Source organism: Triturus cristatus, chromosome 8 (assembly GCF_964204655.1).
Source record: "Triturus cristatus chromosome 8, aTriCri1.1, whole genome shotgun sequence".
Classification (NCBI taxonomy): Eukaryota; Metazoa; Chordata; class Amphibia; order Caudata; family Salamandridae; genus Triturus; species Triturus cristatus.
Window position 1 is genome coordinate 1,267,222,579 of NC_140591.1, and position 12,207 is coordinate 1,267,234,785.

The window sequence follows — 12,207 nt, forward strand, 5'->3', positions numbered from 1 at the left end:
CATTCCGTTCACCACAAACACTTTCAAATGGTTCATTAGAACCACAACACTGTCTTCTAGACAACGACACAAGGAGACCAAAACCTGCGCGTGGGCATTCTATGACTGTTTTTGTGAAGGAATTAACAATTCGTATGCCCTTCATTACATTGCATGAAGAGTTTATACCAGTGGCGGCTCCTCCGCTAAGTCAGAGGAGCGTCGCTCCACTGCTTTTCGCAGTGTAAATAAAGGAAAAGTACAATGATAATAACTCAGTGTTATTATCATTTTATTTCCTCCTGCTGCTGCAGCTTTGCGATCGGGCTGGCGGAGCAGCTCTGCTGACAAAGGAGCCGGGGGAGGAGTGTTGGGCACTCTTAGTGTGCATGAATGTTTGGCCTGCTGTCCCGGGACAGCCAAACAGTCATGCGCACTTTGCATGTTCTCCACCCAGGATGCATTACAGCATGGGTGGAGAACATGTCCAGGCTCGCAGTCCCCATCTGAGCATAGAACCACGGTGCTCAGACCAATGCAGCGTTGTCATTGGCTTTGGGGAGCCTGGGTGCTTCCTGTTGTGGCCGGAGCAGAGGTACGATGAGGAGGAGGACAAGGAGAGACGCAGCGAGGCAGTAAGTTTAATTTTCTTTGTTTTACTCCACCCCCTGCTCCGAATCATGCCAGCCACCATTGGTTTATACTACGTATAGTTCATATGAATTTTATGCAGCGCTGTGACAAAATAGTTTTAACTTTTGTCAAGAGGCTGATGACTACACCACATAGCGATCTCGGTGATTGTACTGAACCTTTCCTTGAGGAATATGTTTATTATTCTGTGATTCACAAGCTGTAAAATGTTTAGAGCTTTGTGTCTGCATAGAGTTTTGATCTTGGTGCAGTTTAACGGAACATTGACATGCAGCATCCTTGACTAAAATATTTTTAGCTTCTGTTGTGAGGCCCGACACTACATGCTTTTATGATTTAATTAACTTTCATTAAAGATAATTTGAATTTCATTACATATAAGGAATAGAAGAAAGGAAGAGTGGTTGACATTTGCTTGGGGGCAGGAGATGCACACCAAGGTATCATACAGTTAGGTACAGCTTAATCTTTAGAGATGCTAATGAGGTGAACAGTGATAACAGGCAGGGGGGGGAAATAACTGATATTTGTAAAGCGTGAACTAATCACCCGTAAGTGTATCAAGGAGCTGGGGGCAATCGGGAAGATTAAGTGAGCTATTTCCCAGAGTCACATGCTGCTGAGCTGATCTGCCTCCGGTGCTGGGGATCGAACCGTGAGCCCCGTGCACCGGAGTCAGCCGCCCTGGCTGCTGCACCACAGCTCTCCCAAAACAGCCTGAGATCTTCAGTTAACGCCTTAATCTGTGCTCCAAGGGGGCATTAGCCAGTCCACACTTGGAAGGCGATAATCAATGCCTTTGTTTTCCAAAGCTTTTAAAGTGCGCGCTTTCAGAGTCTCTGTGGCATGGAGACAGATGTTGGGAGGGCACCCACACGCACAGCTAAGAGGGAGCAGTGGTTGTAACCCACCCACCCTAAGAAGCCAAAGAGACCTGAGGAGCAAGTGGGTGACTCCTTGCCAGTTTAACACCTAGGAGTGAGACCTACCCCAGGCACAGGACGAAAGCTTCCATCTATCAGTGGATGGCCAGTGACCTGGTTCCAGCAGTGACAGTGGCCTCTGTTGGTTGTTGGCTTTTTGGGCAGAGCTGGTGCTGAGTTAGGGACAGAAGTCTAAGCTAGGGTGCAGAATGGGAAAACTAACCTTATTGGCCATGGTGGTACTGTTTGCACACTACGATGCATCTATGATTAGGTTATGGTTGCACATCTCAGAAGTAGAGTCTGCAGGTCAGGAGAATGGTTCCTTGTAGACAGAATTAGTGGGTAGGGCAGACATTGACAGAGGAGTATTAAGAGGTTGAGAGTAGCATAGAACTGATTAGTGCCACTGGAGAGGTGGGATTGTCTACATTCTATCGCACGAGCCGGGAAGTCCATCAAGGGATTGATTAGTCTATCTTAGCTCTTGAAGGGAGGCTGTGAAGGAAATCCACTTTTTCTGAGTGGTCACCCCAGATGTGTCCTCTTTTTATGGACCCTTTTTTGCTGGACTTAAAACTCTGTGCATGATACCCTGCCACACAGAAGTAAAGTGCCCGAGCTCCCTCTATAGACATAGTTAAATTGGCTTACCCCTGATTGACATATATAACTTGACTCAAACTCCCTAGTATATGATATAGAAAATGTGCCCGGGGCCTGGAAGTTAAATACCACCTATGGACTGCAATACCAATTGTCCCATCCACAGAGAGGGCCTGTAAAACCTGGCTTCAGGGCTATCATGAATAGTCTGACTGCAGCAGCCTAAAAAACTGCGTCAAACCTGTCAAAATAACTTTTTTGACAGGCAAGTGCACTTTGTTGCTCATAAGGTAAGGGGCCTGATATTTAAAAGTGGAACTTGTGCAAAATTAAAGAATGCATGTTTCTCCAGGGACAAGCCCCTAAAAGCTGTTTTTACTGGCAGTGCTGTGGCTGGATCCTAGAAAATGTCAAAGTACAGATTACAAGCTTTAATCTGTAATTTATGACAGGAAACAACTAAAATGGTAATATTAGGACTATTTGCATGTTTATAAAAAGTCTACTTTGCTGTTAACGTTTGATTTTGAATAAATATTAAGGAAAATTAACTTTTAGAAGGTAAAATTTTCCCTAACTGAAGCTCCTGGAGGCTTATTTGCATTTGCCTGCTAGCAGCTGCCCAGCAAGCTTGACTTAATGAAGAGTGAAAACTGCTTCCAGATCAGAACAATAGCTTAGGCATGATGACAGGATGGACTGAGTGTGGGGCACTTGACACCTATCGGCCCAGGAAGGACAGTTGGGGTGGACCCAGGAACTTCATTAACTTGAAAGGGATAGAGGTGAGGCTTGCCCATTCATCATTCATAGTTTAGAGTTGGAAGTGACTTGAAGAAGGGAAAGCCTTTGTCCCTGAGGCTCGGAGTGGCTCTGAACCCAGTGGGAGGGAAGCTACTTTTAGGCCTGGTCTGGAGTGCACATAGGGGAAAGGACTGCTCTGACAAGTTAGTGTTATTATTCCTTGAGGTGGGCAACCACGCACCACAAATAATAATCCACTCTTTTGCATCTAGCAATTGGGACAGTTTAACTTGTGTTCCATTCAGTCCATTGTGCCGAATATTTATAAAATGAAATAAGGAACCTAATAAATTCGCAAACATTTTTGCACATACATATAAAAATGACTTTGTTGTATTTTGATGGAAAATCACTTAAAAATGTATTACAAGTTCCTTGTATCTCTGTGGTATTTCCTATTGGCATTAAAACAAATTCAAATCTAAGGTTATACTTTCAGCATCATGTTTTCTTGTTTTCATATGCAATTAGAAAGAGGTAGACCTAAATGTTATGGTTTAAGACTATTTTATGAGGCAACGTTCATATGTTGTTCCTCTGTCAAGTAGAGCAGAGCTGACCTCAGGAAGCTTTGCTGTGACTGGTCGTCATAACACTAGTCAGAGGACTCATCCCCACATCTTTTTGCACTATTTTATCAGTTGCGTACAATTTATACAAAAACACTTTGGCAATGAAAAGAAGGCTGATGTCTAAATTTATTATGATATTACCCTTTGGGAAAAGTGATCATGAAGAAAGGGAAAACATTAGGCCAGGAATTTGTGTTTCCAGAAAAGTCGTCACGGGGCTGACTCACAAAGACAAGCCATAATAGTCAGACATCTGTACTTCAAAGGTTTCCTACTACAATCTTCAATGATGTGCAACTTTGAAGGATTTGACAGCAATGCCCATTACAGTTATGAAAATGTACATAAAACGAAAGATTCTATCAGCTGTATTTCTGCTTAATGCTCTTACTCATCAGGATGGTTTACCGCATGGACATTCCGCAGGCGTAAGTACAGTACATCTCTGAATTTTTGTCCCTGGAGCAGCCCCTTGCTCTAGACCCTCTTGCATTTTGGGTTGTTCATGTTCCTGTCAAACCCATCAAGCATTCTAGAAACACATGTATTACAACCATTTTTGGAGTTTTTTCATGTTTGTTTCCAGGAAAGGTAGGTTTGTTGAATACCCACAAACAATGCGAACAGCTGAATCTGAAACATCTTGCAGACACTGCTTGCTTCCTGTCAATTGGGCAGTCTTATACATCTGTGGAACAGGATCTTGTGTTCACATCCTTCCACCTGTATAACCATCCTCACTGATTTCTGCATAGATTGGCCAGACTATTGTGTTGTAAATCGTAACATTGACGTTCCCTGTAAATCTGTGCGATTGTAAGATTCTCTATTGTAAATTCTCACTCGGACATATGTAGCCTCCATGTGGCAGGATGTGTTCCTTTTCACTATAAAGCACTCAATGGACCCCAAGAGCTAGAACTCCATTCGTGATCACTTCAGATGCCCAAAGAAGTACAAACATTGTGGATACAATGAAAAGATCCAATTTCTTATGGTGTGTTTTTGCCTTGAAAATGTTATTTGCTTACAAGCAAAACCTGCCATTCTCATAGAATTATCTTGTTTATGGGCATTAGCATGGTGAAACTACTTGTGAAAGTTGGTCAACTCACACAAATGTGCAACACTGTAAACATTTACAGGTAGATTCCTCCCTGGGACCTTTTACAAATCTGCTTCTGCCAAGGGCAGGAGTTAATGCACTTTCAGGGTGGGGATGGACCAGAAATTGATGGGGTTCTAAAGGAAGACATTTTAAAATATTTTTGCCATGTGGAGAAACAAACAAGGAGCAAATCCACTTTGACTCGCACTTTGACTTGCTGACATGCATATCTATCATATTTGCATATCCATAAGTATGTATGCGAGTACTTCTGAGAATCTGCAAAAAGTTACAGAATCCCAGGACTAGTCCTGGAATCCTACAGAATTAATTAAACATTAGAAATGTACAATAAATGTAGGCATATGTGAATGTGAGTACATTTATGAGTTTCCAGCTACGTTTTGTGAGGCAGGCCTTAATTAAGGACATTTACAAACAATACAAATCAAGCATTGGCACAGCCAATAGGTCTCGCCTTTGGGATCTATTGACTTTGTCAATGGGTTTTCGTGATAATATGCCCTACGGATAAAGAAAAAGATAAAAGAAAAATGCTCTGCAGCCGTATCACGTTGTAGGTGAGAGCAAGTGAGCGCCTACAAAATGACCTATTTTTCTTTGTATTCACTGATCTGAGAAGGTTCAGTAAAAAAAAATGTAAATTGCAAGAACACGTTTTTTAAAAAGTCTTTAATCAGAACAGCGGACTAGCAGGGAAACCAATAAGGGGGAGGGTCAGCAACTGGGGAAAGCAACATGAATAACAGTAACATAGGCGGCTGATGGTGAAGCTGCACTAATAGTAGGGGGAATCACACAGAATGAAGGGGAAGCAACTGACAGAGAACAACATGGCGAGAGAGCAAAATGGAGCATGGTTGGGGGGTAAAAGCAAAAGGGCGGGAGAGCACATGTTGTGCGGGGTGAGGGGTAGATAAGTAAATGGGAGAGAAATGAACACAAGCACATGGGTGGAGATAAGCCCACAGGTGAGAGAACAACATGGACTACGGGGAGGAAAGAAGCACACGAGGAAGACAGCTAGAAAAGACATGCACTCACCTGGTGTGCTTAAGCTAAAATAAAATAACGTTCACTGAAAGTCAGCAGCGAATTGCAAACAATGTTAGCCACTCAGAGAGATGATAAAGAGGGAGGGGGCCCAAGACTCACAAGCTGCAACACGGAAAGCCGTTCAGTAAGAAGCAAAGCTAATGAGAGTGGCAATAAAGCACAGCAATGGGCGGGCTTTAGGCCCAGATAAGCTGTTGGTAAACCCATAATAGATCTTTTGCAACCAGACAGCAGTGCATTCTGGTACGCTCGGCCGAAAAACAATTGTTGCAGGACAGTGTGAGCAGTGGTGCTGGCAGCAGAAGTGATTATCATACAAATATGTATTTTATATTTAGTTTTGTAAATGTATACATTTTGTGTTCTAATCAGCTTTTCAGTTTCTGAGAATACATAACATTTGCTTTTGAACTCAGAGTGCTTTTTCTGGTGCAGGGCAGTGCAGAGTGCCTGTTTTATGCGCCTCTATGTTGTAAATTGAATTCATGTTTTTCAATGTTTCCTTGAATTGGTGCTTTATATTCAGATAATATAGCTCGGAAACAGTGGGCAAGGTATGCCGCTTTCTGTTTCTGAGCTGTGCTGTCTGAAAATAAAGTACTAAGGGGCATATTATCAAGCACGGCGTTAAAATTATCGCTGCTTTAGCGGCAGAAAACTGCCGCTAATGCGGCGATAATGGGCTTGATAATATGCCGCAGAGAATTCCAATAGAAGCCCATGTTCACACCAGAACATGGGCTTCTATGGGAATTCTCAAGGGCATATTATCAAGCACATTATCGCCGCTCTAGTGGCAGTTTTCTGCCGCTAAAGCGGCGATAATGTTAACGCCGTTTCTTGATAATATGCCCCTAAAAGATTTATCTGGTTAAATTAATTCACTTTATACCCAGCATGTGCTTAAGACTGATGCACGGCTCGGCGCCATAAAAGTCCAACATGATGTGGCTCTATGTTATACTTTTATATTCATAAACCTAATTCTCAAAAACAAAAGTGAGCACTTTTATCACTCAAACTTCAATTTTGTTTTGAGATATTAGGATTAATTTTTAATAAAGCATGTTTGGTAGCCAAATATCAGATTGTCACAGTGGTTAATTTGTAAAACAAATAAGTGCTGGGGCTCTCGTCAGGAGGCAGCTTGCACCAGTCCATTTTTCCTGTTACCACCGCCTAAAACAGAACCAACTACTAACCATGAAAGTGCGGAGAGGATGTGGCTTTACAGCCAGAGCTGCCGACTTTGGAGCTGGGGAATCAGGTCCGGGTCTTGGCATCAGCTCAGCATCCTGTGATTCTGGGCAAATCACTTAATCTCCCCATGCCTACCATAAATGAATGTGTTCTTAACTGGTGCTCATGAAAAGCTCACCGGAAACCACAGGCTCAAATTAAGCAGTGGTTTGCCTTGTCCATCAACATGCCACAAGTGCCAATGCCACACACCAAAAGAGACTGGGGCTCATTTACAAACTTTTGGCGTAGGGTGGCACTGCAAGCCTTCCTGCTGCACTGCCCAACATCGAAAGAAAAGGGCAGGAATGTGCCGAATCTTTGAGTTACGGCACATTCCTGTCCTCTGTTACTGCACTGACGCTCAAATGGCTGCCATGAGTCAGTGCTGTATGGATGATTGTTTTTATGCAGGAAGGGACACCTTTCGGCACAAAAACAATGAATGGAGGTGATTTCCTCTTTCTATGTGTGCTTACCTTGGTGTTCCATGGCTTTATAAAGGAACTCAGCCTGTAGCTTCATTCCTCTATATGGACACAGAACTCCTGATTGACTTGCAATATCCTTATAATGTATGGCAAAGGGTACTCTATTCCAAATGAACTCTGAATTCAATTCAGATAGGATGTGTTTAGGGTGTGAACTTGTGTGAGGCAATTATGTCAGCTTGGGTCACAGGTGCAGCTGGAGTGACATCATATGACATTTCACCCATGACGTTACAGGACATGACTTTTGACCCGCAATGGCAGCCAAGTGAGAGGCTTTTATGAGGCCATGGCTATATAAAAATGTATACCTTACAAATGTTAATAGACAGTGAATAATAACAAACAGGAACAACCAGCTACTTAGACCAACAAATTCCAAGTGTATACTTAGCTCTAAAAGATCTTTAGTCAGAGTTTTTATTAAATTACAGGTGATGTGAAACAATTCACTGGAGTTGCAGATAGGAGCATAGTCCTACATGAAAAGAACACATTATTCCATGTGGTCAGAGGTGGCCCCTGTAAAACTCAAGTGGAAGGGAGTGATTAGGGAAATAATAATAAAAATACAAAACGTGCGTGTCCTGCCGCTGACCCTGCTGGCCGCCTTGGTGCTCCACTTCTCTCCTGCTCCTAATGGTGTCCCTGCAGTCCCTGGGACACCAGCACAGGTTCCCCACCCAATCCCGGCGTTGCTCTCAATAGCATGAGAGCAGTGCCAGGATTTTGTCTGAGCGGCCTGGTTTGCCGCTCAGACAGTTTCTAGGAGTCTGTGCTGTTTCTGGAGAAACCTAAGTGTGTATGTCTGTTTGGCTGGCCTGAGACGGCCGGCCAAACCGACATGAGCACTTTACAGTGCACCTACTACTTCTCCTCCCTGCCATTGCTCTGCCCCGCCCAAGTCCCCATGGCTCGGTCAATCAGGGAGACAAAAAAAGTATAATATTGTTTTATTATCATTTTATTTTTCACTGACTGACTCAGTGGGGCACCGCTCCTCGGCCATTACAGAGGAGCTGCCCCTGCATGTGGTTGCGATTATATTCACTGCATATGAGCGATAAAGATGCAGTTACGCTTTTGTTGTAATCCATGAATCTATTGTATAATTCATAAGTATTAAACTGGCATCTGAAACATTGTACTCAGTTTCATGGGAACAATCAGTTCTGAAGGCAAGGCGACTGATGAAGGGACATTGCAATGGTAGCATCCATAGACATAATTTAGGGGTCGCCAGGGTTTACAGCTGTGCTCCATGGCTTGCCACTTGCGACCCCTGGCCTTCTAGGTGGCAAAAGCAGCACTAAACACAGAAGGTAAATAGTGTCCGGATGAACATCGTTTACCTTCTGCAGATTCCACTGTGAGATTATACTTTAATTTAAAGATAAATTAATTCAAAAGCGGAATTTGCACTCTATGATACAACATAAAATTACACAAATTTAAAAACAAAGTATTTTGTTTAAATTGCTGCCATGGTCCATTATTGTGAGCTCTTGCAAAAAAAAAATCTTTTTGAACAGAACTGTCAACTCTGTGTTCCACATGTGTGATAGTTCCTTACAAACGATAATAAATCAACACTTATTATCAATAAAAAAGAGATAATCAAGCCAACAAAATAGTTCATATACAATTTATATCACTTAGTAGTAGTGCACCTGACCACTATTGTTTTTTAAATCTCTTTTTTGTGCATCTCCTCATGAATTAGCAATACTGTTTTCCTTTGAGGAATAAACTAGGCTTCAGTGATGGCAATTATTATGATAACATCAGAATTATGGTCTTGTGGCATCATTTCATAGGATTCAGAGTCAAAGGTCATATGATTTCACTTCCTGTGATGTAATTGAGGTGTGAGGTCACTTCCACTATCCTAGTTGATTAGGGGAATTGATGTTATGGAAGCCTCTGTAACCTGTTACAAATGGGCACTAATCTCCAATGTGAAACGGTAACGATATCACTGGACGCCAATTAAGGATAGCAAAAAATAAGTTAAGAAGGCTTCATGATCCCTGTTTGCTTTGTAAATTTCACTCCTTTATCTCCATGTCACCTATTAGGGAAAAAGGAGAATATTGATGGGATAACATGGATTCAATTCTATGATGTCATCGAATGTGCATGATACGCTTGATGCCACTTCAGTTACCACTGGCATTTGGGTTAAGTGCCATCTAAGATGATTTCACCCAAAAAGGATTGCGATGGTGAATTGTTTTGCAAACGTTTCACAGCCTATCACGTACTTAAAGCAGGTAGAATGCAAAAGCAACGCAATATTGCAATATTGCTCTGCCTGATGTGGGCTCTTAAACCTTGGTGGGCTGGTAACCGAGGACCCTGACCCAGCAACAGTCAATGGCCTCTTACCCAATAGCCCTGGAATCTCTTTAACAGGGCTGCAAACGGGCAATCACACCTCTCAAGTAATGTGAGTTTGGTGATAGCGCAGCACCCACAGCTCCATTAGTACTAGTGCTACGCTCATACTGTTTGAGTTCAATGTTCAGATGTTCCATCTCCTGAGTCCCTGGGATCCACAGTAGGTATGCAGTTTAGTGACTTTCCACTCTCCCAGGCAAAATCATCCAGGAACTGGTAGTCACGCCCTTTGTGGCATAGCCACTGATGGTATGTAGGTCACTGATTCTACTCACTGTAGATTTTTTACCCACTTCCTGTCATTTTATCAGGCTCAAAGGCTGTCACTTCATTTGCCATGGTCAATTGACATCAAATGGCCTGATGAAATGACGTCAGTGAATTCTGTCTGTTTCTGTACAGTTGCCAGCATCCCTTCTGTCACAATCACCTGTCAGAAGGAAATCTTTGAACATAAGATCCATCTTTGGAATGTTCATAACATCAAATTAGTGCCATACTGACAATTAAGGTTTTGTGCAACGGCAGATGTTTATATATGGCACAATATACAAAACATTTGCCAATACAAAGTAATACAAATTTGGCCCCGACAAACTTTCAGTGCTAGCTGAGGCCTTATCTGTTGTATGATAGCCACGTTTAAAGAATTGGAAGGGCACATGTATGGGCTCATTTAAGTGTTTGGAATGCAGATAGAATAGCTGTATTGAAACTGATAAGAATAAGTGATATGTACAAGTGGAATGAACATCTCTAGCAGAACTAGATGGAAGTTGGTGCAGTAGACTAGATCTGGTGGGATAAGGACATGTCGGGCTTGAACCATACACTTTCTTCACTCGGGCTGGAGTTCATCGTCGTTCTAATGACCACTTGAATGGTAGCCTGTCTGCAGTGCAGTTGCAGGTGGCCATAATCTCCGTCTTTGACGCAATGATACCCTGTAAAATCCATTGTGAAGTGTATGGACCAGTATAGTATTTCAGAACTATTTCATACTTCTGTTTCCATAAGTAAAAACGTTAACAGAATTTTACTTAACCTTGCCTGTAGAGCAAGGTTAGTTGCAATTAAATAAATATCTTTAGCACGTGAAATACATCAGTGAAAAATGCTTGGAAAGCAATTCCCCAAGGTTAGAACGTCTAAATGCCACATTTATGCCTGCCACGTAGTGTCAACAGTAAACTCTAATAGGTCACCTGCTCTCTTCTGTAAGCACAGGTAAAGTGAGTCCGTTTTATTATAACTCTTTTCTTATCCAGGAAAAGGATCCACTTGTTTTGACAACTCTCTAATTTAGGAACAAACCTGACTTATTTAAAAATGCCTTTTTTTGTCCATTGTTCTTATATCTCCTATATATCCATGGCACCAGTGTAGCTGTTTGCAATAAGTGCCACAGTACTCTGTATGGATGTACCTATGTATTTAGAGAGCTTTCTATTTTTCAAGCGTATGTACAAAGTAGCATAGGACTGTACAAAGATAAAAGTAAATGGGAGGAAGCTATTGGATGAAATAAAGTTTAAAAAAGTGATCAGTTACATTTTTTAAATACCTCAACAGATTATAGGATTTTACCATTGGTTATTATTAATCTATCTTTAGTACCGTAACAGCAGTTTAAAACTGTTGTTATTGGTTGGATAGCATCCTGTGCCCCGAGGTAGACGTGATGATATGGAGGGGTATAATAAGGAACTCGAATTTGAAATCAACCAGCTATGGTGCTATATTTTTCTTTCTGGGTACTGCTTTAATTTGAGAAAAAAACATAACTTATGGGCCCAAAGTCTCTCTTAGAAGTCTTCCTCTAATACTGTCCCAGGGTAGCGAAATACCACGGCTGCCTCGTCTTTATTCCATCCCATAACTCTTCCATTCCCCTCCCTACACTATTAATGTCAATCTTGCAAGTTCTTTGTCACCACTGCTTTCAATTTAGTGTCTCCCTATTTTCTCTTTCTCCTTCTTCCTTTAAAGTCTAATCAAGAAAATGATGGGTCTGATTTAAAGTTTGTCGGGGGAACTCTGTCACAAATGTGAAGGCTATGGTGTCCACCTTATTACAAGTTTATTATATCCTGTAGCACTTGTAATAAGGTAAAAGAGATAAACACCACATTTGAGATGAAGTACCCATCCACCATACTCTAAATGAGGCCCTAAGCCTGTGTCTCCAAACTGAGTGCCAGGCAAATAAAAGCACTGTTTGTGGACTTATGGTGCAATTTTTAATGAATTGCTCTTTCAACTTAGAAAAGAAAAGGAGCTGAAGCCAGGGTAATGACAGAGCTCCTTTATTCGCCTTGCAGTATCATCTTACCTTACTCTTGGTGTCCTTCTCC

General features: G+C 42.0%; 1 protein-coding gene across 2 annotated transcripts in view; it reads left to right on the top strand.

Moving 5' to 3' along the window:
* The window catches only part of CCDC80 (coiled-coil domain containing 80), a 355,389-nt gene that overhangs the window by 185,705 nt on the left and 157,477 nt on the right, over positions 1-12,207 (top strand). The window lies entirely within an intron of this gene.